Raw genomic sequence first — 27,438 nt, 5'->3', positions numbered from 1 at the left:
TCCTGCGTCTCACGGAGCCCTGCAGTGGGTAGCAAAGATTTTATGACCTTGTTTTTAGAGAGAAAAGCCCCTCGGAGAATAGAGCAGGCGAGCTCTGTTGTCCTTTCCAGCTCTTAACATCTGCGGGTCCGTGGGTTTAAAAACACTCTCCAGTTTGCCCTAACGGCATTGGCAACCTCCCAGCCTGGCTGCTCCATGCGGACCCTGTGCTTGTGTGCACACAAAGTGACTTATTTGTACCCGGTGGTTGACTGACTAAGGTCCAGTCCTTGTATCCGAATGGTGATGGAATACACGCTGCACCCAGGAGAAGTCCCGGAGAGCCCGGTCCTTGAATAGCGCACTTAGCTCCCTGCTTGCACTTCACAGTGGCATCACCCTGTTCTTTCAGCATCTTTCAGAGGATCTTATTATTTGAATTAAAGTTCATTGACCAACCTCAAGGGAAAACAAAGAAATCATCAACTCCCTTGTTTGTTCCCACACCTTCAAAATTGTCTTGACAATGGTTAAGTGACCAACTCATCAGAAATAGGATTTGTGTCATAAACAGCTCAAAACGAGAGTGTTGAAATGCATGTTCTACCACCTTAGTGCTCTGGAAAAAGCTAGGGCTTGTTCCTTTCCCAGCTGTCTCCAAACTGTAATGTTTAAGCTTGGAATTGGGGGCAACCACAGCAAAGCACTCTCTGCCTTGAGCCTGGCACAGGCTCCATGGTGTGACCAACGGGAGACGGAGTGCCCAGCAGAGCTACTGCATGGCTACACTTCACGGCAGCACCCTCCCTGGTCAATAGAGAAAATAAAGGACAGACAGAGTGGGCTGCCACAGCAGCTGACCTGCCCCGTGGGATGCCAGCCTCCCATGCTGAAGGACCTAGGTTTGAATCCTGGCTCCTCTTCCAAATCCAGCTTCCTGCTGATGCACGCCCTGGGAGGCAGCAAGTAATGGTTTGAGTACTGGGGTCTCTGCCACCCACATGCAAGACCCCAGTTGAGTTCTGGGCTCCTGACAGATGGACATTCTCTCTCTCTCTCTCTCTCTCTCTCTCTCTCTCCTCCCACCCACTTCCCACCCACCCCCAGGAGTGGCTTAGCCCGCTGGGCCACAGCACCAGCCCCAAGGGCCCAGTCTTGATCCCAGTGGTGTCAGGCAACACATTTTGTTTGTTCAAAGCTCTACTGAGTGAGTGAAGTCTTCTTCACATTGATTTGTTCCCTCCCCCCTTTAACTGTTTAACCTCCATTGAACAAGGTTCTGACATGTGACCGCCCTTCACTTTGAGACTTTGTGCCGATAACTCGTGATCTCGGGCCTCCTGCCTGCTGTAAAAGGACCGTCCAGTCCCTGAACACTGCAGGCCCCTCGCTGGGCACAGGCGATGACCTCTGAAGATTCCTAGGCCACACAGAGCCTGGCCGGAGCACAGGATGGTTGAGCCATCTTCCATTTCTTGAGACCAGACTTTTATTCTCATCCCGAGGTTGGCCCGGGGCTCCCTCCCTCCCAGCAATCACATCCATCGGTGGTTGACAGTTGCGTAAACGCACCTGCAATACCTACCTGTGCCTTCCTCCCCAGGGACCCGTGCTTGCCTAGGGCAGCCAAACCCTGGCCTGTTCACGGTGTTTCTGATGGTGTTCATTTCCACTGCACCATGTCACCACAGCTGTTCACAGGCAAACCACGAGTTTAAAAATTTGATCTTAGGGCCAGCGCCGTGGCTCACTAGGCTAATCCTCCACCTTGCGGCACCAGCACACCTGGTTCTAGTCCCGGTCGGGGCACCGGATTCTGTCCCGGTTGCCCCTCTTCCAGGCCAGCTCTCTGCTGTGGCCCGGGAGTGCAGTGGAGGATGGCCCAAGTCCTTGGGCCCTGCACCCCATGGGAGACCAGGAGAAGCACCTGGCTCCTGCCATCGGATCAGCGCGGTGCGCCGGCCGCAGCGCGCCAACCGCGGCGGCCATTGGAGGGCGAACCAACGGCAAAGGAAGACCTTTCTCTCTGTCTCTCTCTCTCTCACTGTCCACTCTGCCTGTCAAAAAAAAAAAAAAATTGATCTTAGGAAATTTCAGGTAGGTTTTTCCCTGGTCCTGTTTTTCTGCCACACTCTGTCCCACTACTACCACCTTTAATTTACATGGCTTTAATGGCAGGGCTTATGTTTTATACCAGGGCTGCTGTGTGGTTTCCTGATTGCTCAGAGCCAATGAAGCTGAAATCCAGCCTCCGTGCTGCCCTTTGGCCCTCTGCAGACCCTGTGTGCTGGCCCTGGGCTGCTTCTGTCCAATACAAAGAATGTCTTTCCTTAACTCGCACGTTAGGGATTTTGTATACTAGAGGCGACCCCAACAGCAGGGCACAGTGGAGCTTCAGAAGACTAGAGAGAAGCCACACAGTCAGCCCAAAGAGGCGACAGTTTTTGATAAAATATCCGGAGAGTGGAAGTACTTAGAATCAGACACAGAATCACCCTCTCCCCTCCTCCTCTCCCGTCTTGCATCCAAGAAACAACCACATCCAGGCCTCTTATTTCTGCTGCTTCAAATATTTCTTCCTTTCTTCTAGATCAGATGTTACACCGGGGTTTCGTGATGACTTCTTTGCTTTCGGGAGGTCATCTGTTGAGTTGTCATTAGGATGAGGAAGATTGAATTCTCTCGGCTGTCACCTGAACCATGCACAGGCTTTGCACTCCCCAGGGTCCAGGGTTTAGCCATCACCATGAGCACTTAAAGCTGCAGCATTGGAATCATTTAATCCAATTGCATATTGCACACGCCTGAACCAAATAGGACTTGGCTTCTGTCTTTTCTCTCGTATGACTTACTTCCCTATTGTTGACATCAGCCTTGGCTTCCATGTGCTTATTTTGAGCTTCTCCTGGGAATTTCAAAACGCCCTGGCAGGTCTGTCACTGTCCTCACCTAGCACATCATCATCTGCTCTTCTTTCCTACTTAGGAGTGAGCCTCTCAGAGACAGGCTGGGGGCGCCCGGGAAGGGTAGGTGGCCCTCAGAGACCCTTATCCCCGAGCTGGCTGTGTAGGAGGTGAGCCCCTGCCCAGCCAGATTCAGTAACAGCCAGTCTTTTCTGAGGCCCAGTTCAGTTTCTCCAGGAAAAGCCCCCATCCCTTGGACTGAGTGCAGGTGTGCAGTAGAGGCCTGGGACATGCAGCCTAGGGCCAGCCAGGGACAGGGGTGCCTGGTGGGGAGGAGGGGAACACCTCCCAGTCTGGCGTATTGGCTCCTTGGGTTCCGTTCCCCTCCCCTGCGCCGTGCGCAGTGTGGCTGAGTTCCAAGTCCCATTGGTTTAGCTACTCCAAGACAAACCCTTTGTTGCTTCTGGATATGAGTAGTAGTATCACACGCCAAGTTCATTTTCATATCTTTGTGATAATGCCTTTCTTCCCAGGATTTCCTTTCAGTGGGTGCTTCAGCAACACATTGACTAAATTATTCAGAGAACTTTAGCCAGGCCCCTGCACAGGGAGACAGGCAAACTCATGGTGTGTTCCACATTTTAAAGAAAGAGGTTGGAGTGAACCAAAGACCTAAAGTTATTCTAAAATTACAAAGCTCTAAGAAGAAAGCGTGGACAAATGTGGCATGACATTGGATTTGGCAATGGCTTCTTAAATATGACACCAAAAACACAAAAGCAAAAAGGGATGGGGTGGACTTCCTCAAAATTAAAAACATCTATTCCTCAAAGAACACAGTCAACAGAATGAAGAGGCAATCCACAGAATGGGAGGAAAGGTTTGCTAATCAAATATCTGGTAAGCAATTGCTATCCAGACTACATAAAGAACTCCTGCAACTTAACTACAAGCAACAAAACCAAACAACCCGATTAAAACTTGGACAAAGGGCTTGAACAGACATTCTCCAAAGATGATTTGCACATGGCCAACGTGTACATGAAGGGATGCCCCACATCAGGAGTCATTAGGGAGATGCAAACCAAAACCACGGTGAGACATCATTGCACTGCCATGAGGATGGCTATTATCAAAACAGAAACAAAGACAAAACACAACCCTAGAATAAGGGTTGATAAGGACATGGAAAAATGGAACACTTGTGCATTGCTGGTGAGAATGTTAAGTGGCGTAGACACAACGGGAAATGACACAGTGGGGGAATGGATGGTTAGCCCAGTGGTTAAGACAGCTTGCAATGCACATCAGAACAACCTGGGCTCAGTCGTCACCTCTGGCTCCCAACTCCAGCTTCCCACCGCAGTAGATCCTGGGAGACAGCGTTGATGCCTCCAATGTTGACACCAGTGTTGGAGATCTGGATCGAGTTCTCAGCTCCTGGTTTCAGCCTTGGCCCAATCCCAGCTCTTGTGGGCATTTGGATAGTAAATCAGCAGATGAGAGTTCTGCCCATCTCTCTCTCTCTCTCTCTCTCTCTCTCTCTCTCTCTCTCCCTCTCTCCCTCTCCCTCTCCCTCTCCCTCTTTCTCTTTCCCCTCCCCTATCTGCTTCTCAAATAAAATAAAATAATTTTCTAATAGCCATTAGCCAGATGTATAAAAAACAGAAAAGAAAGAAAATAGTTTGGTGGTTCCTACAAAAGAGTTGACGGAGAATTACCTTCTGATGCAGCGTTCCACTTCTGGCTATACCCCCCGAGGAAGGGAAGCAGGGACAAGAAAAGGAGTTTGTACAGCAGGCGCAGCAAAGGGCAGCAGCCACTCAAGTGCCCCTCAGTAGATGAACCGTGGTCTGTATGGACAGTGTACCCCTCGGTAGATGAACCGTGGTCTGTATGGACAGTGTACCCCTCGGTAGATGAACCGTGGTCTGTATGGACAATGTGCCCCTCGGTAGATGAACCGTGGTCTGTATGGACAGTGTACCCCTCAGTAGATGAACCGTGGTCTGTATGGACAATGTGCCCCTCGGTAGATGAACCGTGGTCTGTGTGGACAGTGTATCCCTCGGTAGATGAACCGTGGTCTGTATGGACAGTGTACCCCTCGGTAGATGAACAGTGGTCTATATGGACAGTGTACCCCTCGGTAGATGAACAGTGGTCTATATGGACAGTGTACCCCTCGGTAGATGAACCGTGGTCTGTATGAACAGTGTACCCCTCAGTAGATGAACCATGGTCTATATGAACAATGGCCAATCTTCAGCCTTAGGAAGGAAGGAAGTTCTTACAGAAGCTATGGTGTGGATGACTCTTGAGAATACTGTGCTAAGTGACATGAGCCAGTGGGAAACAAAGACAAGGACTATGAGACTCTGCTCACACGCCGTGCCTGCCTGTGCGGAAGCTGGAAGCAGCATGCAGGTTTTCAGGGAGTGCGGGGAGTGGTAGGGAGTTAGTGTTGGATCACAGGTGTTTCGGAGACGATGGTGGAGACGGCTGAACACCGTAGATGTACTTAGTGCCACGGAACCCAGGACTTTAGAATGGTTGCTTTGGTAAATTTTATGCTATGCAAATCTTAATAAGGTTTTAAAATTATTTTTTAAAAATCAAATATAATCATCTAAAATAAAAGTTTGTGCTTCCCCGATACTGCATTTCACAGAATCGTGTTTGGCTCCTCCTCTCCCTTACGGTTCTTCAAGGCAGAGTTCTCTCTGTCAACACCCACCTCCTTGGTTTTCCTATAGGCAAGGAAAAAGAGCAGTCCTCATCTCTCCCTGGGGCCTCACACTCTATCCCTCTTCAAACGGTCCCTGGTGTGCTCCTCTGAGTCCCGCCCATGGCCCCAGGTTCTACTGAAACTCCTCCCACACTCACTAATGATGCCCGTCTTCCAATCTACTGTCTCTGCCTCCAGTCTGATGCTGGGAACCCTGCTTCTTGCAAATGTTACAGTTGTTTCTGTCTTCCTAGTAAATTCCAAGGCTGCCCTGCACTCAGTTTCAGGCCCCCTCAACGACTCCCACCTCCCTGGGAAGTCCGGGTGGCCCGAGCACAACCCAGGAGCACCCTCTCCACGCAGCCCCTCGGCAGGTCTGTGCAGATGCAGGGGTAAAGGGAGAAGAAGGTGTTGTGAAGCTCCTATCATGAGTTCCACAACCAAGTCAGCTTCACAAATCACTCGAGTGCCGTGGTGTGGAGACTCCCAGCCCAGGCTGCACCTGCTGAATGGCCCAGCGCTCAGCAGGCACCTGCTGTGTGCAGTCTCTGCAGGCCCCAGGCTGGGAGGCAGGGCTCAAGCCCCAGCAGCTGGGGCTTCATCCAGGGTGCACTCCCAGGCTTGGGCTCGTGCTAGGTTGTTCTGGTAGAGCGCTTGTCTTCATCCTCGGCTGTGGCACCACAGCCAAAGCAGGGCCTTCCAAGGGAGATAAGCTGGGGTTAGCAGTGCCCTGGACTCCCAGGCGTGGCGAAGAGAAAGGGAGCTAAACTTCCGGTGCAACAGAGGGGTCCCGCCGAGCCACTTGATCTGTCTTCCAAGCTGTGACACACTGAAGGAGGCTCAGCGCACACATGTGTGAATGCATGCATGTGAGCATGTATTGTGCATGTGTGTGAGTGTATGTGTGAGCGTGTTGTGTGCGTACATATGTGTATGTGTGAGCACACATGTATGTGTGTGTTGTATAGGTGTGTATATGTATATGTGTGTACATGAGAGCATATGAATGTGAGTATGCACACGTATCAGAGTGTATATTAGGCTTGAATATGCATTGTGTGTGCATGTGTGTATGTTGTATGTGTGCACATGTGTGTATCCATCCATGCATATGTGCATGCATGTGAATATGCATTATTTGTGTGTGTGGTGTAGATGTGTGTATGTATATATACGTCCATATGTGAATGTCTGTCTGTGAATGTGTGTGAGGGTGTACATGTATGTTGAGTGAGCATGTGTGTGCGCATGGGAATTAATGCGTGTGTGTGTGTGTGTGCCTCTTCTCCTTCCTCCTCTTCATTCCCGTGGAATGTATCATTTTCCTCCAGGGAAATGTGCTCCTTCCACTGACTCAAAACACAGCATTGCAGCAGTGTCCCGCCAGCACAAGACATCACAACAGTCGGGGGAGACCTCTCAGAGCGCCGGCTCAGAGGTTGAGTCGCACAGCTGGGGCACGTGCAGCTTCTGCTGGCTGACTTTCGAGTGCACGGGCAGTGTGTGGTTCCGGGATGAATGTTTTGATTTTACTGTGAAACATTTAGAGCCCTGATTTTTGTCAGTGCAGAAATGATTGCTTATCCCAGAGTCACCCGTCGTCTGTCTGTCCCTGAGCTCACCTGTCCAGTGTGAGGAAGGGCACAGGCTGGCTACGGCACTTAAAGCCTCAGGAATGTCCCAGGCATGGCCACCACCTGCTGGCCAATGGGCACTTGCTCCATGTCATCCTTCCTTAGCTGTCCACTGTGGTCACCCGTCTCCTCCTCTTGAGCTCACTGCCCTATCCTGGCTACCCAGTGGGCCTGGCCTCCAGCCAAGGGCATGACAGTCCAGCCCTGCCCAGCTCATGCCCTGGAGTTCACCCAGGCTCTGTCTGTTGAGCAGAGCTTTGCAGAATTGGAAAAGGAAGAACCTGGGCACCCACAGCCACTTGGCTGGGGAAGGCGGGCGTGTCCTGTTGCCCTAGCCCCAGAGTGGCGCCCTTTGCATATGCACACACACACAGCTGCACGCACACACACACAGCCACACACATGCTCACACACAGCCACGCACACACACAGCCACGCACACGCTCACACACATCATGCACACACACATTCTTCTGCACCCCTGGGTCGGGACTGGGTGACAGGTGGCAGCCGCTTCGTATGCAGGGTGCTCCCGCCCCTCCAACCTTAGGCACTGGGGTAGAATCCAGGCTGTCTCACAGTGTCTCTCACTGTCAGCTACAGGGATCTTTTCCCCAGGCTCAAAGGTCCCCTTTGCAACTCTGATCCCGTTTCTCCTGCTCTGCCAGAGACCCACATGTGACCGAAACTCATCCTTGATCCTCTGCAGATTCCACCCCTGGAGGCTCCCTTGTGCCCTGAGAAGTGGGATACCTGGCTCCCACTCCCGTCCCCCATGTTACGACCCACAACTTACCAACCTTCCGTTCGCTTCCACCTGCAGCCTCCATGGTGGGATTCCAATCGGTGGCCATTCCTCTTGCTTGAGAAAGGCTGGCTTTGGTCTTGGATCCGGCATCAGGGAAATGCTCTGTGATGCTGGAAGGAAGTGCGTGGTCACACACACCAGGGCTGGAGGACTGTGGCTTCAGCAACAGCAAGCCTGTGACGAGGCTGACTCCTGGCACCCTGCTCTGTGGCTCTGCACGGGTCAGGGCAGCAGAAAAGGGGGAATCCTGACTGCCCACTGCGGCTTGGTTCCGTGTGGGAGGCGTGTGATGGGAGTCGTCTGGTGCTGCTCTGGAGTTATCAGAACACGAGTCCCAGACGGCTCACTCCTTGTGACGTCCCTGCTGTTTGCACGCAACAGGAAGCTCCTCCCAGTGCCTTGCTGATGATGTCAGGTGCTGGTGTTGTGCCCGGTACAGTCCCCGCACGAGGACAGGGTATGTGTGCATTGCAGCCCGTCGACGTGGCCTCGGAATATTCTGCGATCTCAGGGGACATAGTTCAATCCGAATTATTTATTATGCCCCAGAGACCTCAGGCCAGTAAGACATTCAGGTGTCTGCACGGGACTCAGGAGGCGTCTGCCAGGTGCTTGGCGCATGGTCTCCCCTCTGAGCTTCTGTGACGTCCGCTTTCTTCTGTCAGTTGTGCAGAGATCTGCAAACGCCGCTTCGTAGCCACGTGCGGTCACCATGCAGAAGTCCTGTGTCGCCGTGGAGAGGCCTGGATCCAACCTTTCCCAGAGCACTGACATCCGGTGCTTCTACCTGGGCTTGCGCTGATGCCCCTCCCCGGCAGTCAGACCTTCTCACCCATCCAGGCTGCCTCTCCTCGGTCCGCGCTGGGCGCCACAGCTCAGAGCCAGCTCTTTGGATGGCTGCACAGGAGCTTCCTGTCTGACCACCCCCTTCAAGGCCAGCCAACCTCCTTGGCACTCCTGTGATGAGGGACTACCCTGCTCCTTCCCTCTGTCTGAATTATACCCTGTATCACCTTAGGAATATGTATATTTTAAATTTCTTGTGGTCAGTCCGTGTGGAAGTGGACATACTATCTCTTCAAGGCAGCTCACTGGCAGAGCGTCCCCACCTGTCCCCTCCTAGGCCACCTGCAGCCGCTGCTCCTGGGAGTTCATGCTGCACTGCCCTGGGGTGTGTGCTCTGCCAACCAGGGGCCGTCCCCCAGGACCCCCCAGGCCAAGGCCAGCCCTCCTTCATTGCTTATGGCTTCACCGCGACCCTGGGACCCTGAGTGGCTCTCAGGCTGTGTCTGTCAAAACGATGGGATGACGCTGTGCACTGCTCTCAATCACAGAAATTCCCAAGGCCAGGGGCCATTTCCATTGCATCATCGAAACCCCAGTCCATCTCTCCCCCTCGCTAGAAAGCATTTCAGATTGCAAAGGGGACATATGAATCATCCCAATTCATTCTTCAGCAAAGGGAAAACCTTCCCCATGCTTTAGTTTTGTGCCTGTGTTTATTGGAACAAATTCTTTGCAATAGTGGAAAAGCAAACTGACCCGTCACTTTGGTATTCCAGAGTTTTCTGTTCTCACCAGTGGATGTCCGGCGGTCTAGTAGTGCTTTCCAGTTGGGCAAAGAGCTGCTGTCTGACTCTTCCATCCTCACTCCCGATGGAACATTCTAGATGAAGTCAATCTCAACAAGCCAACAGTGGCAGCAGGCACACATCCTAGGCTCTGAGTGTTCTGTCCACCACTCCTCCCCAAACGCTACCCCCAGGCAGGTCAATATCATCCTCACAGCAGCATCCAGCCCAGCGATGAGCCCTGCTAGATGCCAGCCCTGCCCCATGAAGCACACGCTAGCCTGCCCACCTCTCTTGACTTCTACTCCTTTTGCCCCGAAACCCATAATTGCACCTGTGCCGCTAGCTACAAGCCCTTGGGCGCAGACCAGTGGTGAGGAGAGACAAAGGACACTAAACACCTGCAAGTGTGTCGCCCAGCAGGGGTCCAGCTGCTAACCAACCGTCTCTACAGGGTAGATGGGAACTGGCCAGCACATGGCCGCATGCCAGCATTCATGCCATAGCATTTTACAGACAGATCTGTGTGTGGGTGGGTCTGTGTGTGTGTGTGTGGGGGTATCTGTGTGTGTGTGGGTCTGTGTTTGTGCATGTGTGGGTCTGTGTGGGTCTGTGTGAGGGGGTCTGTGTGTATATGAGTCTGGGGGGGGCTGTGTGTGTATGGATTTGTGTGTGTGTGTAGGTTTGTATGTGGGTCTGTGCGTATGTGGGTCTGTGTGTGGGGGGGTTTGTGTGTGGGCCTGTATGTGGATATGTGCATGTGTGGGTTTGTGTGTGTGTTTCTGTGTGTGGATCTGTGGGGGGGTTGTGTATGGATCTGGGGGGGTTGTGTGTGGGTCTGTGTGTATGTGGGTCTGTGTGTGTGTGGGTTTGTGCATGTGTGGGTCTGTGCATGTGTGGATCTGTGTGTATGCGGGTCTGTGTGTGTGTGGGTTTGTGTGTATGTGGGTCTGTGTGTGTGTGGGTTTGTGTGTGGGTCTGTGTGTATGTAGATTGTATGTGTGGATCTGTGAGTGTGTGGGTTTGTGTGTGGGTCTGTGTGTATGTAGATTGTATGTGTGGATCTGTGAGTGTGTGGGTCTGTGTGTATGTGGGTCTGTGTGTGTGTGGGTTTGTGTGTGGGTCTGTGTGTAAGTGGGTCTGTGCATGTGTGGATCTGTGTGTGTGGATCTGTGTGTGTGGGGGTCTGTGTGTATGTGGATCTGTGAGTGTGTGGGTCTGTGTGTATGTGGGTCTGTGTGTGTGTGGGTTTGTGTGTGGGTCTGTGTGTAAGTGGGTCTGTGCATGTGTGGATCTGTGTGTGTGTGGGTCTGTGTGTGTGTGGATCTGTGTGTGTGGGTCTGTGTGTATGTGGATCTGTGTGTGTGTGGGTTTGCGTGTGGGTCTGTGCGTGTGTGGGTCTGTGTGTGTGTGGGTTTGTGTGTGGGTCTGTGTGTAAGTGGGTCTGTGCATGTGTGGATCCGTGTGTGTGTGGGTCTGTGTGTGTGTGAATCTGTGTGTGTGGGGGTCTGTGTGTATGTGGATCTGTGTGTGTGTGGGTCTGTGCATGTGTGGGTCTGTGTGTAAGTGGGTTTGTGTGTGGGTCTGTGTGTAAGTGGGTCTGTGCATGTGTGGATCCGTTTGTGTGTGGGTCTGTGTGTGTGTGAATCTGTGTGTGTGTGGGTCTGTGTGTATGTGGATCTGTGTGTGTGTGGGTTTGCGTGTGGGTCTGTGTGTATGTGGGTCTGTGTGTGTGGATCTGTGAGTGTGTGGGTCTGTGTGTAAGTGGGTCTGTGTGTGTGTGGGTCTTTGTGTAAGTGGGTCTGTGCGTGTGTGGATCTGTGTGTGTGTGTATCTGTGTGTGAGTGGGTCTGTGTGTATGTGGGTCTGTGTGTATGTGGGTTTGTGGGTGGGTCTGTGTGTATGTAGATTGTGTGTGTGGATCTGTGAGTGTGTGGGTCTGTGTGTAAGTGGGTCTGTGTGTGTGGGTTTGTGTGTGGGTCTGTGTGTATGTGGATCTGTGTGTATGTGGGTTTGTGGGTGGGTCTGTGTGTATGTAGATTGTGTGTGTGGATCTGTGAGTGTGTGGGTCTGTGTGTAAGTGGGTCTGTGCATGTGTGGTTCTGTGTGTATGTGGATCTGTGTGTGGGGGGGTCTGTGTATGTGGGTCTGTGTGTGTGGATCTGTGTGTGTGGGTCTGTGCGTGTGTGGGTCTGTGTATGTGGGTCTGTGTGTGTGTGGGTCTGTGTGTATGTAGATTGTGTGTGGGGGTCTGTGCGTGTGTGGGTCTGTGTGTGTGTGTATCTGTGTGTGTAGGTCTGTGTGTATGTGGGTCTGTGTGTGTGGATCTGTGTGTGTGTGGGTTTGTGTGTGGGTCTGTGTGTATGTGGGTCTGTGTATGTGGGTCTGTGTGTATGTGGGTCTGTGGGTTTGTGTGTGGGTCTGTGTGTATGTGGGTCTGTGTGTGTGGGTCTGTGCATGTGTGGGTCTGTGTGTATGTGGATCTGTGTGTGTGTGGGTTTGTGTGTGGATCTGTGTGTGTGTGGGTCTGTGTGTATGTAGATTGTGTGTGTGGGTCTGTGCGTGTGTGGGTCTGTGTATGTGGGTCTGTGTGTGTGTGGGTCTGTGTGTATGTAGATTGTGTGGGGGGGTCTGTGAGTGTGTGGGTCTGTGTGTAAGTGGGTCTGTGCATGTGTGGTTCTGTGTGTATGTGGGTCTGTGTGTAAGTGGGTCTGTGTGTATGTGGGTCTGTGTGTAAGTGGATCTGTGTGTGTGTGGGTTTGTGTGTGGGTCTGTGTGTATGTGGGTCTGTGTATGTGGGTCTGTGTGTATGTGGGTCTGTGGGTTTGTGTGTGGGTCTGTGTGTATGTGGGTCTGTGTGTGTGGGTCTGTGCATGTGTGGGTCTGTGTGTATGTGGGTCTGTGTGTGTGTGGGTTTGTGTGTGGATCTGTGTGTGTGTGGGTCTGTGTGTATGTAGATTGTGTGTGTGGGTCTGTGCGTGTGTGGGTCTGTGCGTGTGTGGGTCTGTGCGTGTGTGGGTCTGTGTGTATGTGGGTTTGTGGGTGGGTCTGTGTGTATGTAGATTGTGTGTGTGGATCTGTGAGTGTGTGGGTCTGTGTGTAAGTGGGTCTGTGCATGTGTGGTTCTGTGTGTATGTGGATCTGTGTGTGTGTGGGTTTGTGTGTGGGTCTGTGTGTATGTGGGTCTGTGTGTAAGTGGATCTGTGCGTGCGTGGGTCTGTGCGTATGCCCCATATTGTGTGGAGAGTGTGCCTGCTCCATCTGTAATGGGGCGAGAGGGCCCCACATGGAGGGCAGGGGGCCTGGTCACAGGTTCTCACCTCTGCGCGTGGTCCACCAAGACGGAGACGTCCAGGGAGAGCCCAGCTGGGACGGGTGCGGGCAGCCGTTCGCCGTCCGTCACTAACACGCAGTCCTTGTTCTCTCAGCCAGCTGCCTCCCCTGCACACTTAGAGGTGGGAGCAGAGGAGCCGCCCTGCTGGCGCTGCGAAGCCGGACGGACCCCCAGGAGCAGATGAGCAATGACCCAGCAGAAGGAGCCCCGGACTCGTGCCACGCCACAGGTACCGGAATCCCGCTGCTTTGCCCGCCTGCCTGGGGACTGCGCCTTCCTGGCATCCCCGTGGTGCTGAGCTGGGACCTTGCGGACACCGTGGCAAGGATCCGCTGACTGAAAAGGAAATGGGGGTGCCAGGTGTTAGGGAGGGCCTGGGGGTGTAGACTCAACCGGACGTGAGGGTCTTGAAGCCTTGCATGTGGATATTTCCTCTTTGACTTTCTGAAGTTAGGTCCTGCACTTTCTTCATAAGAACGGCTGCCAGGTTGGCGATTTAGTGTCACAGAGGACAGCACCCAGGCTCGCCAACAAGCCGGTCTTTAGAATACAACACAGAGGTGCTGTTCTCTGCAGGGAAGGCGGCGATGGGACACGTGTGTGTGCTGTGTTGAGTGGGCGAACACGGACTTCTCAGCCGTCCCCTTTTGCATGCTCGAGAAAACTAGGCTCCGTGCACGGCCTGGGGAGGGTTCCGAGCGGTCAGAGTGCTCCTCAAGCAGCCTTGTCGGTCCAGGTTGAGTCCTGGTGATGTGACGGTTGGTCCTGGTCATCCAGTCAGGACCAAGAGATGGTCCCTATCCCCCTGGGGCTTACGTTCCACCTGGGGAGGCAGATGCTGAGCCAGCAAACAGGTGCTGTTGTTCCAGAAAGTGGTGGTGTGTGAAGACAAGCAAGCCAGGTGAGCGGCCAGCTAGCCCAGCGGAGTCCAGTGCTGCTGGTGACAGTCAGGGAAGGGCGTTCCCCACAGGGACAAGCACAAGTCTCTGCTGGCGCGCTCAGAGGCTGAGCGGAATGCAAGGTGGTCCAAACAGAGTGAGCCAGGGAAGGGTGGAGGTCAGCCCCGCGGAAGGAGCAGGAGCCTCTGTCCTCGGAGGCCGCAGGGCTTGCCCTCCAAGCTCTGAGGAATCCTGAGCGCATTGGGAGCCGAGTGAGGTGATGCGACGTGGAGCTTTGGAAGGACCCTGGGTCTGGGCTGCAGAGTGGCAGGGGAGTGAACGTAGCAGATGCCAGCGAGGCAGGGCAACGGCCGCAGCTCGGCCGTGGGGTTAGCAGCAGTGGCCTCCGGTGCATTGGCTGCGATGGGGAGTGCAAGAGAGGGAAGAGGGAAGCTTCCTCTGTTTGTTTCAAGTTTTCCCCAGGACCCCTTTGTTATGACGGAGCAGAGCAGGCAGAGTAGAGATTTGGGAACCAGAGACACTGAGAATCGTGTGCTGGGTGTGCTACGAGTGGGACTCAACCATCCATGCTAATGGCTCCGGGAAGAGCAAACTGTGGGCTTTTGCACAAACTGTGGGGTTTTGGGAGGGGACGGGTTTGAGCCAAAGGTGCGAGGCCATAGGGAGGTAGCTGGTGTGTGACATCATCGTACAGCACGCAATGTCCCAGGACGCAGATTCAACGCACAGCTAAGTGAGCCTCTGGATGGGAGAGGATCTGGGGACAAGGAGAGAGGAAGGAGCGGACACAGCAGGTGCACGTGACGCTTCCAGGACAAAGAGTGGGGCGACCCCTGACAGGGAGGTGAGGGTCAGGCGAGTTTGTTGGTTGTCTGGTGTCTTTGAATACAGTGTGGATTGTTTGCAACCCCTCAGCAACACAGTGCTTGTCTCAGCCAGGGAGAGTTCTGATTTGTAGGAAAAGACAACTTTTTTTTATTTTCAGCTTTGAGCACAGGAAAAAGGCTGCTTATCCTGGTATTCTTAAGCCCTCAAAGGAAAAGAGACTTCCGGAAGCTTCAGCAAGCATGTGTAAATATGTCAAGCTCAAAGCAGGTGTGGAAAGCAGTAAACACGCCCTTACGGGATGTGGTAGCCTCTGGCCATGTGTGGCTGTTGTAATTTAAGTCAGTTAAAACGCGGTGAGATTCAACCTTCAGTCTCTCTGTCACACCACGTGTTGCAGGTGCTCAACAGCATGTATGGGGAGTGGCTACCCTGGGAAGAGCTCAGGGCAGGGCTGTGCCCATCATCACCCCAAGGTCCCTTGGTCAGCACAGCTCTCGGTCCTAAAGGAAAGGAGGCTTAGCAAGGACAGGGAAGAGGTATTTGCTGAAAGGGTCCGCTGAGAAGAGACCCCTCCCCTCGGTCCTGAACGCAATGCAAGCAGAACACAGTGAAGAACTAGGAACTCCCCACTTCCCAGGCCCCCCCCCAGGACCTGGGGGGGCTCCAAGCCCCTGACTGCTACTCAGAGTTGCGAGAAGCAGCAAACCAAGCAGAAATCAGAGAAAGCAGACAGGTGCACGCATCACATCCCAGGTATACTCTCATTTCAATTCCGGTCTGCAGCTCAGAACACAATTTCCTTGGGACAGAGACTGTTTTGACTTACAGAGGCGCTCCGGGCCCCCACCAGCAGCAGCGTTGAGTGGTGGGAAGAGTTATTTTAACAGCTGGGGCAGGGGATGGGAGTTGAGGAGGCCCTTTGAGTCCTGGCTCAGGGCTGTGTCTGGGACTGCAGGCACCCCTGAGTGAGCTCCACAGAGAGCTCCATGAGCAGGGCCCTAACGAGGGGCTGGGGACCCTGAGCCCTTGGTTCTGAGCAGAGAAGGGCTTCGAGCAGGAGCAAGACCAGAGCAGGACTGGGGGCAGCTGCCGCGGCCAGGAGCAGCTGGGACCCCAATCAGGCGTCTGATCAGGGTTCAGCTAAGCTCACTGCAGGTTCTTCCCTCTACCAGCAACAGAATTCACAGGCGGAGGCGTAGAGAGGCTCGGGGCAGCCGGAGTTCTCTGGAGCAAAGCAAACGTGCAAGCTCAAGACCCAGGTTGTGCTTGAACTAAATAGCCAAAAATGCAGGAAGGCCCTCCAAAAGCCCCTCTTTAAGGAAATACTTCCAATGGCAAGAAATCCTGCAAAAGGAGAAACCCCACAACCAAGAAAAAGCCTTCCCTAAGGGAGAAGCCCCCTCCACGGGCCTAGGCCAACCCTTTTAGGCCCCAGATGCACTGGGGGTGACGTCTGAGGTGGAGCCCTATTGGATATTCAGGAGGAGGCGGGGCTGGGGAAGGGCTCTAGCACTGCCCATTCTCCTGCCCATTTTAGGAAGCGGCGGGAGTCTCAAGGCACCAGGTGCATGATGGGAGTGGACGTGCCACCATGGCATCCTGCGGCCATGTTGGAGATTTCCAGCTAGGTGGGCAACATTGGGGAATTTGCCCTTCCTGCTGCTCCAAGGGCTGGGGCTTGCTGGTGCATGGGAGCAGCGAACAAGGCTAAGCAGTCTAGACGGGCACTCCATCCCCGCCGCTGTGGGATCCCAGAGCCGTCCCGGGGCCCAGCTGAGAAAACCTTTTAGTGACTTGGGCTTTTTCTTCCTCTTCCCCAGCTGTTGCAGTGTGCATTTCTGAAAGCTTGTTCACCTCAGAGGCCCGTCCCTACGTTCATAGGATGGTTACTGTCCCCATGTTTCAGAGCTGTGTTGTCCGGAGGTGACCGGCCTCCCGGGCGGCCAGCGTTTCCTTTTCCTCTGAGTTCTTGGAGGAGCTGAGGGCAGGAAGTGCGGCAGCTTGGGATTTGGTCAATGCATTCTCTGTCTCGGCTATTGCACCTGCATGGTTATTGTAAACAATCTGTTCCTTTTCTTAAGATTTATTTATTTATTTGAATGTCAGAGTTACAGAGAGAGGAGAGGCAGAGAGAGACGGGGAGTGGGTAGAGGGGGAGAGAGAGAGAATTTTCATCCCTTGGTTAACTCTCCAGATGACTACAATGGCCAGGGCTGGGCCAGGCCGCAGTCAGGAGCCAAGAGCTTCTTCCGGTCTCCCGTGTCGGTGGCAGGGGCCCAGACACTGGGGCCATCTGCTGCTGCTTTCCCAGGCCATTAGCAGGGAGCTGGACAATCCCAGTTCTCGATGGATGGAGAGAGCACTTTGATTCTGAATGCACATGAATAAAATTCACATGTCTGCATTGATGGTTGTCTTCATCGTGCCCAGCCAATTGTAGCATTTCTAAAGTTATGGCATCTTTTCTAAAAACGGACTCCACAGTTTGCCTTTTATCAGCGTTATGTATCGCCTACACTGTAACAACCACCTGAAGAGCCAGTGTTGCCGCTCACTGGATTAAGCTGCTGCTTGGAATGCCCGCCTCCCCTAAGAGTGACAGTCCTGGCTGCTCCACTTGTGATCCAGCTTCCTGCTGATGTACCTGGGAGGACAGCAGATGATGGCCAAGTACTTGTGTTCCTGCCACCCACGTGGGAGACCTGGCTCCTGGCTGTGGTGGTTGCAGGCATTTGGGCAGTGAACCAATGGATGGAAGAGCTGTTTCTCCCTGCCTCTCCCTCTCTGTCTTTTTTGAAAGTAGCCATCTTGGGGCCAGCATTGTGACGTAGCATGTTAAGCTGCCATCTGTGATGCTGGCATCCGATATAGGTGTTGGTTCCTGTCCCAGCTGCTCCACTTCAGATCTAGCTCCCTGCTAATGGCCTGGGAAAACAGGGAAAGATGGTTCAAGTGTTTGGGCTCCTGTACCCACCTGGGAGACCAGGAAGAAGCTCCTGGCTCCTGGCTTTGGCCAGGCCTAGACCTGGCCATTGCAGCCATTTGAGGAGTAAACCAGTGGATGGAAGATTCTCTCTCTCTCTCTCTCCAAATAAATAAGTAAATCTTTAAAAAATAAATAAAAATAAAAAGTCATCTATCAAAAGAATTATAATCAAAAGCTATACGTGGCTAATTTTCCTGTTGAAGGTGTGCATCTTGTCAGTATATCCGACAGAGCACCCTTTGCTTACATCAAATTGTTTGAAGGATAATCTGGCCTTACCATTCCAACAAGGATTCTTTGAAGGCCCATTCTGCATTCAATGGTGTTGCAGGTGCGCGGAGTCTAAAACAGCATCTCCGGTTTAAAAGGGTTTATCTTAGAAAGCTTCCCAATAATCCCCTGGCCACTGCCTTGGTAGTTGTGGGTGGGACACTGGGGTCTGGGGAATTGAGAAGCAGCTCCCACTCCTTCCTGTCTGGAAAAATTACTCTTGGTGAGATAAAAGGTCTGGCCAGCCACACAGCTGAGGTGGTCTCTACCTGTTCTTAACCTCACCTGCTCTGGAGCAGAAAAACATGCATGCAAACCCCAGCAAGGGGTGCAGTAGCTTAGCCCACTCCTCAGCCGGTTGCTAGCGCCTCCTCAGCCTGCACAGAGCTGGGGCTGGCAGTGTGGCCAGCACACTGTGGGGACAAGGCTTACTTCTGGGGGCACATGGGGACAGTCAGGTTTGCTGCGAAGGGGACAGAACGGAGGGAAACTCCGTAGTTGCCAGGACCAGGTGTCTGGACTGTGGATGTCATGGAGGGTAGAATTTGCTTTTTTAGTTTTTAAAGTACGTTTTTCTCCCTTGACCAAAAAGCATGAGCTCATCATGAGATGTCTTCGTTTACCTGATTAGTGTTGCATCTCTGTGTGTTTATTTTCATCCCACTCCTCCCGTACGGAGCCGCAGAAAGGGGTATTTTCCTTGTGTTGAAACCTGTCAACAAAACCACATCCACGGGGTTTCGTCTTTGGGTGCTGGAGACATCGTGCCGGTTCTCTTCCCTCTTGGTGGCTCACGCTGGCGTGTTTGCAGGTTTTGTGGTAAGGGCCAGGACGCCTCTGACGGGGTACTGTGTGTGAACTCTGTTTGAACTGCTCTCAGAAAAGACTCCCTTAAAGAAATCCAAGGTTGTGGCAAAATTTGCATCCCTATTATTCTCGCTGAGTGGTTCCTGAGGTCACCTGGGGCGTGGAGTCCTCCGCTGCTCACTGGGTTGGGCCACGGGGCCTGGCGTTTGCTTCGTAGCTGAAATGGGCACCTCCTGTGCTCCCGTCTCTGACAGGGAGCACAGCCCATCCTTCCCTAGCCGCGGCCATTGTACTAGCCTGTTCATCTGGCTGTGGGCATTGTTCAAGGCCCGCGGCCAACAACTCCCACAGTTTGTGCTGGCCCCGAGCCTGGGAGCTTGAGCCAGTTCCCAAACGCACACAGAACCCCTCTGTTAGGACACCACATGCTGCTGTAGGTGACACCACCGCAGTGCATCTACCCCCGCCTTGGCGAATGTCTGCGAATGTGTTTGGGTGTGCCTGGCAGCCCTGACACCGTGTGGGGAGAGGAGGCGCGGGAGGCTGCCTTTCCTCCTGCCACCGATCGCCCGTCCATTCATCCCCTCATCCCCTCGCCGGCTTTCCTGCCTGCACAAGTCACACTCTCGCAGTGTGGCACCTGCCCTGGAGCACCCAGGGTGTGAAACTAGGAGAGATGGGCTACTGGCCACAGTCTGACTCTCAGCCCCACACCCTCCCGTAGCCTCCAGAGCGCCGAGGAGCAGCAGTGACAGGGACGGCTGCCCACAGAGCTCGGAGAGACAGGGGATGGACGGCCCCATGCAGGTCAGGTTGCAGTTTCTTGCTTTTGGTCCAACGTCAGGATTTACAGAGCACAGAGCAGGGACAGCAAGGTCTTTGCAGCCAGTTAACAGACGGGACATGGACTGCACATGCGAGAGTGGGATGTTTCTTACCTGCATTCTGACAGCCAGCGGCCACCCAGTCACTTCCCGTCTGAGCCCACTTCCAAGCTCCCTGGTGAAGCTCGGGCCGATTTTCCACCTGTGCTGGGCCTTGTCTGCCCTTGGCCAGCGTCGGGAGGAAAGTGCGTTCATGGCAGGGGTGAGTGACGAAGGCCACGCAGCCAGGGCTCAGCTCTGTGCTCTCCCCCTTGGGGCTGGACTCACAGAACCCTTGCACACCTGGGAGCCCTGGCGAGACCATGTGCGTGTTCAGGAGGGACAGGTAGAGGCCACAGCCACAGCTGTGTGCCTGGACCCCTGAGAAGAGCAGCCCCACTGGGGTCACCAAAGCTCAGGGTGGCGGTCTGTGTTCTGCCTCTCCTACTGCAAGGGTCATAGCTGTAGTGGGGGTGTCAGAGCCTCATGTGCACGGGGTTCTCGTGTGGATGAGCTCAGGAGAGAGACCACAGAGGTCCTCTTCATGTGGCATCTCCAGCAGAGGTGCTAGGCTGGCTCCTGGCGTGACCAGGGGTGTGGGTGGTGAGGGATGCTGTCCAGGCCACGTGTCAGAGATTAGAATCAAGCCCTCGGGGTGGGCGGTAAGGTCCTCTTTCAGGCGAGAAGCCCATTGACGTCAGCAGCCCGGGAACAAGGTCGGGCTTCATGTGAAGGTAACAGTGCTCGCTGTCAGAAGGAAACGGAGAGCAGCCAGGGTGTTTGCAGAAAATCACGCTGAAAACAGGAGCCTGCACAGCTTTCCTGGGCCGCCTATGGCACCCAGAGCTCGGCCTCTTAAAGCAGCCCTCTGCGGTCTCAGGGCGTGTTCCAGCCTCACCCAGCCCCGACCTGCAGGAGCACCACCCTCCAGGGCTTGGGGGAGAATGCAAACAGCCTCCAACAGCTGACCCAGCCCTGCCTCCCCCCTGCCCCTGCACCCCACGCTGCGACATCTGGTTCCAGGTGCCAAGCTGTTTCCCTGCACGCTGTCTTCTTGGTATCTTGTGGGGACCCCTCTAGCTGGGGGAGTTCTCCTACCTTTATATCAATACCAGGAATTCTTCAAGACTCTTCTCCCCTCCCTAGCCCTACTACACACACACACACACACAAGGATAGAAAGCCCCTCACCTTGTACCTTGTTCTAACACTGCTTGCTGCCCTGCTACCACTGCCATCTCACTCCCCTTCCAGGCTGGCTCACCTGGGGGCAGAAGCCGTCCTACTCACTTCTGTTCCCAGCACCTAGCACAGTGTCAGCACATGTTAGGAATTCAGCAGAGCAGTTTTGGGAGAGTAAAGAAAGAGGCCCAGTCCAACCGTGCCCTGCCCAGCGGCTCGCCTGTGCAGTGTCCTGAGAAACACAAAGAACAGTGACAGGGGTCAACGGTGCGGTTGGTTTTCTTGGCTCTGCACACGGAGGACAAAGGAAGCTCAGGCACCTGTGGCTTGTGGCCTCCCCAAGTCCATTGGATGGTGTCTGTCAGTCGGTGCCTGGACAAGCGGCTCTCCTGACAGCTCTGATATTTCCCCAGGAATGTTCTCCCAGGCGTTTGAAGTCAGATGTTCCTCTTTCTTTCTACAGAACAGTGGCTGCTTTACACCTGGTCTGTTTGTTTTGTGTCTCCGAGGCATTTTACTGAGTCGCTGTACCCTACCAGGGACAGAGAGTCCAGGATTACATGAAGGGTCTCCAATTTTGTCCTTTATATAACACTGGCTGGGTGGAGGTTCCGGGTATGCGACGACTTCCCTCAATATGAGAATAAGGTGGACAAGCTGGAATCACAGGCTCTTAGTTTCCATTCACCTGGACATTCTTCATTTTGCCTAGAGTTGTAAATTACAGTTTTGCCAGGTTTAAGACTGTTTGTAACATTTGTTTTTCTTCTCCCAGAACTTTGAATATATGGTCCCATTGCTTTCTGGCTTTTGGTGTTCTGTTCAGAAGTGAGCATTCAGCCTACTGGGATTCCTTGATGGTGCATCACTTTGCTTTTGCTTCTTTTGAGGTTTTCTCCTTTGGCTTTAGGCACTTTTATTATGATGTATATTTTTGAGTTAACCGTAGTTGTAGTAAATTAAGCTTCCTGGTTTTTTATTGTCTCTCAATAAATTTAGGAAGTCTCATCCATGTTTATTTTAGTTTTTTCATAATTATCGTTCTTTCTGTCATTGTGGTAGTTCCATTGTGTGTATTCCAGTGGCTTATGTGGCACCTGCATCAGTCCATTTCTCATTACTCTAACGAAATACTGGAGGCAGACTAACTTTATAAAGAAAAGACATTTATTTAGCTCATGGCTCTGTGGCACTGCCTTTGGTTGGCAGTGGTGAGGACAACATGGCAGATGGCAGGAACTCGTGTCAAAGATCACATTGAGACGAGGAAGCCGACAGCAGCGCGAGGGTCAGCTGCCTTCTACAATACCTCACGCTTGTGAGGGCTCAGATCCTGTTCCCCTCCGAGGGTAGCACCTCTCGTGACCTAGGGATCTCCTGGTAGGTTCCACCTCTCAAAGGTTCCACACCGTCTCTCAGCACTGCCCTAACACTGGCGATGAAGCTGCCAACACATGGACCACTGGGAAATATGTCCCAAACCACAGCAGCACCGCACTGTCTCTGAGGCTCCACTCGCTTTCTCTCGCTTCTTCGCTCTGTTCTTCAGCTGACGTAAGCTCTGTCAGCTGAGTTTCTCCATTCTTCCTCCTGCTGGTTCACTGCTATTGCTCAGCCCCCTCTGGTGAGTTTTTTATTTCAGTCATTATACTTTTCAACTCTAATTTCCGCTTGGCTCTTTTTCATAATCTCTCTTTCTTTATTGATGTTCCCTGCTTGATGCAACGTTGTCATCGTATCTTCCTTTACTTTGATCGTGTGTGTGCGCGTGTGTGTGTGTTTGGTTTTGTGAACATATTGATAACGGATGGTTTGGAATCTTCCGCTGTTAAATCTGACGTTTTTCTACTCTCACAGCACTTCCTGTTACCTGCCTGCCCTTCAGCTCTGCCCTGTTATATGGGGCAAGCTTTCCTGTTTCTTTACATTTCTTGTAATTTTGTTGTTGGATGTCGGGCATTTCAGATAATATAGCAATCCTGGGTCCTGGTCCTGCCTACCCTCAGGGACTGTGATTGCTATGTGCTTGTGCACTTGTTAGCTACCGGCTGGAATATTTTTGTGATACCTACCACACACACACACACACACACACGCCTGTAATGTTGCCCCTCAGGGAGGCACAGCTCTGTGTACAGTCACTCTGGGGTGAAATAGTGTTTCTTCTCTTTCCTTAACCACACAACAGCTGTTAAACCCCACTAATTGCCTTTCTGGCTGATTGCTCAATTATTTTCACCAGTGCCCCGGGGCATAAATTGCTGTAGAAACAAATTCAATTCTTTGAAGGAATTGTTTCCGAGGTCAGTTTTTGATATTTGTTCTGACCTTGTCAGAGGCCTCCTGCCAGCTGCCTCACTTCCTGGCCGCCTCCTGCAGGCTGGCCAGTCGGCCGTCCAGGCTGTGTCCTCTTTAGGGCCACAGATCTCTTCCCTGTCATCTTGCACCACCATCCTCACTGTTCTTGCGGATGTCCTCTGGGTTAAACTTCTCCAGACTCAGTGTCAAACACAGTCAGTTCCTCTGGGAAGAGGCCGCTCTGCCTCCCCGGGTCAGCAGGAAGCTCTCCGATGCTCCCGCCCTAGCCGTCCGAGGGGGAAACGGCGGTGGGATCTCAATATTTTGAGCAGCCGTATCCAAGGCAGAGTCTCCATTCTGTAGGTGGGGTTCGGGCAGAAGAGAGAGGCACCTCTCCACCAGGCTCACCTGGTACTTGGTCTCAGCTCCAGGCAGCTGCTGTTCCCAGAAAGAAAGCCCTCCACTGGACGCCGGGGGAGGAGCCCCGCGCTCTGGCTGCAGCCACCTGGGTAGAACGTCCCCTCTGCCGGCGTGGGGCCAGGCAGCCAGGGAGCAGAGTGGCCTCCTGTCTCAGTGCCCAGCCTCTTGCCTCTCCTCCCACATCTCGGCAGCTTTTCTTGAATCGCGTTTCTTCATCTGCTGTGTGCTCCGAGGACCATTTCCAGAAGTGCTAAGTGATTGTTTTCTTATAGTTTTCAACACTTTCACCGGGGAGCAAGTCCAAGGGGCTCCTCTCACTGCCGGGCAGGAAGTCGGTCTCTACATGACTCACGCAGCGTTAGGCATGCTGTTTGTCTTAGAGCAAAAAGTCTCCTTTATGTCTGCACACAGCAAAATTGTTCACTTCAGGGGAAGGCGTCAGAGAAACGTGGCTGTACAATAAATGCAATTTTCCATTGACTTCATTTTCAAATAACAGATTTATTCCTGGGGGGAAAATCCCATAATTGACTGCACTGAAGCTGTGGCCAATACGGGGGAAGGCCGTCAGCTGGTAAATGTCATGCTTCCAGGGAGCCGACGCTCTCAATGAGCAGTTTTTGCCTTATGTTTTGTAGCCTGATTTTGGTCTAATTCTGCATCTTCTCTTCACCATTAATGTTCCCTTCTCATCTATCCTCTGCCCCAGATATTTTAAAAATAAACAAAACAAAACCCTCCTGGGTGAGGGTTTTGACTCATCGAAGCTCACAGCTGAACAGGAACTTGGAGCTCCTGGCGTTCAGTCTCCCCTGGTTTTATAGATGAGGAAATGAAGTCCACAGGGGTGAGCAGGTTCCTTGTAATGGCTGAGCCGCGGGGCAGCCAAAGAGAGACAGAAGCAAGGAGAGGGAGAGAGAGAGACTGGCCGGGCCTGCCCCACCTGCTGCCTCGCTCTCACTGTGACAGGGCGCCAGGTGCAGCACCGTGGGCTCGTGCGGCCCGTGTGTGCCTCTGACCTCTGCTGTCGCGGTTCCGATGCTGGCTGGCTGCTCTCTGCCTCCTGGCTGGCAGCTTCTTACAGCTGAACACGGTGCTAAAGATGTCTGATTTTAGACACAAGAGTGATTTTAGGTGAAGTAAAAGGAGTCGCTCTTTCTCTGATGTTGTAAGTTTGTCTCTGCGTTTGATTGGCTTACCCTGAGGTCCACCTGTGCACTGCCCCGAGAGGGGACACTAGCCAGAGAGCAGGCTGGTGTCTGCTCTGGGCGCCTTGAATCAGGGACCGCTCACACGTGCACAGAAGTGTGCTGTGGTTTTTTGTGATGGTCAGTGTGTATTCAGTAAAAGTAAAACATTTGAGACCTAGAACATACTGTGGAAAATAAGTTTGCTTCCTAGAATGATGTGTTAACTGGGGTGGGGGTGGGGCAGCTGAAAATGTTCATGGGCACCGTGGGACCACTGGTATCATCGGAGGTCTGAAAGCTGCCTCCTGGAAGGCCCGTGGGTGTCTCGGTTGCTCACCTTCTTGCCTGAGGCTCACTGGCCACACAAAAGCTTAGAATGAGATGAATGTGATTGAAGAGAACACAGAGCCGCCCGTGTAGACTGGCAAGCACTGTTCAGACAGATCAGGGCCCCAAACCAACAACGGAACAGCCAACTCATGCTACGGGCTTTAAAATCATAGCATAAAGAGAACCAGGATGGCCACCTGGAGTATTATACTTGCCTCCTGTGCGCGTGCTACACAATTCAGAGCCGCTCCAAGTGCTTCGGTAAACGAATGATTCCATGTAGCGTTGCCCTGAGCCAAGCTTACACATCACCGATTCATACATTCAACACGGAAAACAAATAGGAGGACACAACTAGTTTTTAAAATATCCACAATTTAAAAATATCCACCGGGACTGATGCGTCTTTTAGGCTGCTGATGGTCATCTAGACCCGTCGTTTGCTGTCTGTGAGGTTATAAGGAGGAGGAGGGCCCCGTCCTGGGACATGTAAAACCCGGCAGGTGCGTGTCTGCGGTGCAGCCACCGTGGGCCTGGGGCCCCCTCCTGTCTATTAGACAACACTTTTCCTTGCTGTGCTTTTGCTCCAGGAGAAAAGCAAGCAAGGATCAAAATGACTACAAATGCAGAGCTAATCTTGTTAGTGCGAATTTTCTCGTGAGCACGAAATCTACTAAGCCTAGCAGGGTTTGTTTCTGCTGAAGAAATGCTTTCTGGCGGAGGGTGGGAGGGTGAGAGGCTGCGGCCAGCCGAAGGGCGGGGCCTGAGAGCTCCTGTGCACGCAGTGGGCAGACAGCACCCGGGCCAGCGACCCAGACTCTGAGCCAGCACAGCCAGGGTGAGCCGAAGTCGCCATGATGACGGCATCACTGTGCTACGAGGGCTGCCATGCCCTCCCCCACTGATGCAGGGAGGGGACAGTGCGTGCATGCTGACCCCTTTGCCCAGCCCCTCTCAGCAGAATCCCTGATCTGAATGCAACAAGAACTTAGCAGGCGCTGTTCCCCCATGAGGCTCCCCTCTCCCCAAGGCTGGGACCCACTGTCGCCTCTCCTGCAGGCAGGCCAGTCCGAGGTTGAGCAGAACTGAACCCATGCCCCCCTGCCCCCATCCTCACTCTCGCTGTCACACTGCCCTCTGCACTCACTGGCTCGAGGACCGGGTGTGTATCTGAGAGTTGGGCCACCACGAAGAAGGTGCTGTTTAAAATCAAATCTCGTGACCTAAAATTACTGAGCAGAAAAAGGGGTGTGTTCAAGAGCTGGTTCACGGAGGGCTCCTCAAGGTGCGCTGCGAGCTGCCTGCCCTTCGACTGCTTCGTTCAGCGCTCACGGAACGTGTGACGGACGCGATGGGAACGCACGCGCTCAGGAAGCGCTCGCTGAGTGCTGGGTTTTGAGCGTGGCAGCCCGAGCACGGTTCTGTGCACTTGGGGTTTATAACCCAGTGGCTGTGCTGGGAGCTGGGAGGGAAAGGCCCTGGCAGGAAGCCCCCGGCAGGGCGGCTGGTGCTGGAGGCTCCATCGGCAGAGGCCTCCTGAGGTCATCGCAGCTGAGGGCAGCAGGAGCTGGCCAGGGGGTCACTCAGGCTTCCCCAGGGAAGCAGGGACACCAGGGGTGGGGTGTACGCTAAGGAGCTGGACGCCCTGGCTCTGCAGGCAGAGAAGCCCCGAGCTTTGCCCACCAGCAGGCTGCAGAAGCCAGAGAGCCGATGGTGCATGCTCCAGCCTGTGTCTGGAGGCCCGAGGCCCAGGAGAGCCGGCGGCCACACTGGGGAGGGCAACCCACCTTGATGTGTCCATTGGCATATTACTCTCATCCAGAAAAGCCTTTCGGATTCTTGGCAGCACATGGCCTGGCCAAGCAGACGTGTGAGATTACCCCACAAGTCTGTTAAGGTTAGGAAGTGAGAGAACAGGAGGATGGGGGATGGGGAAGCTTGTGAGAACACCTGGGCAAGAGGGACGGCACATCCCGGACTCGGCAGCGGGGCCGCAGACCTCCTGGACACCCGACCGGCACACCGTCCAGTCTGGACTTGGCCCCAGACTTTTGAGCAAGGAAGTGGTAAAATCAGCTTGATTCCTGAATGAAGGGGGATGGGGGAGAGGCTGGCTGCAGGCAGGTGAGAGACATGGCAGCCCCAGAATCATCTGGCGTGAGAATTCGTGCAGAAGGTTCCAGGGGAACAGTGGCTGAGCAGCTGCGTGGTGATAGGAAACCACGCAGAGGGCAGGGGTGGAAAACGTACTGGGGACTTAGGAGTGGTCCTGCCCAGCTGGCTGCATGGCTGGAGCAATTCGGCACAGCAGGGAGACAGGAGGAAGTTGGAGGCAGAAGCAGGAGCTCCCACCTCAGGCCGCCCTGGATCTGAATCCTGCCTCTGCCGATTCTGCTGTGTGCTGAAGA

Source organism: Lepus europaeus, chromosome 3 (genome assembly GCF_033115175.1).
Source record: "Lepus europaeus isolate LE1 chromosome 3, mLepTim1.pri, whole genome shotgun sequence".
Lineage (NCBI taxonomy): Eukaryota > Metazoa > Chordata > Mammalia > Lagomorpha > Leporidae > Lepus > Lepus europaeus.
The sequence above is the reverse complement of the archived record's forward strand: the minus strand, read 5'-3'. Positions refer to the sequence as shown.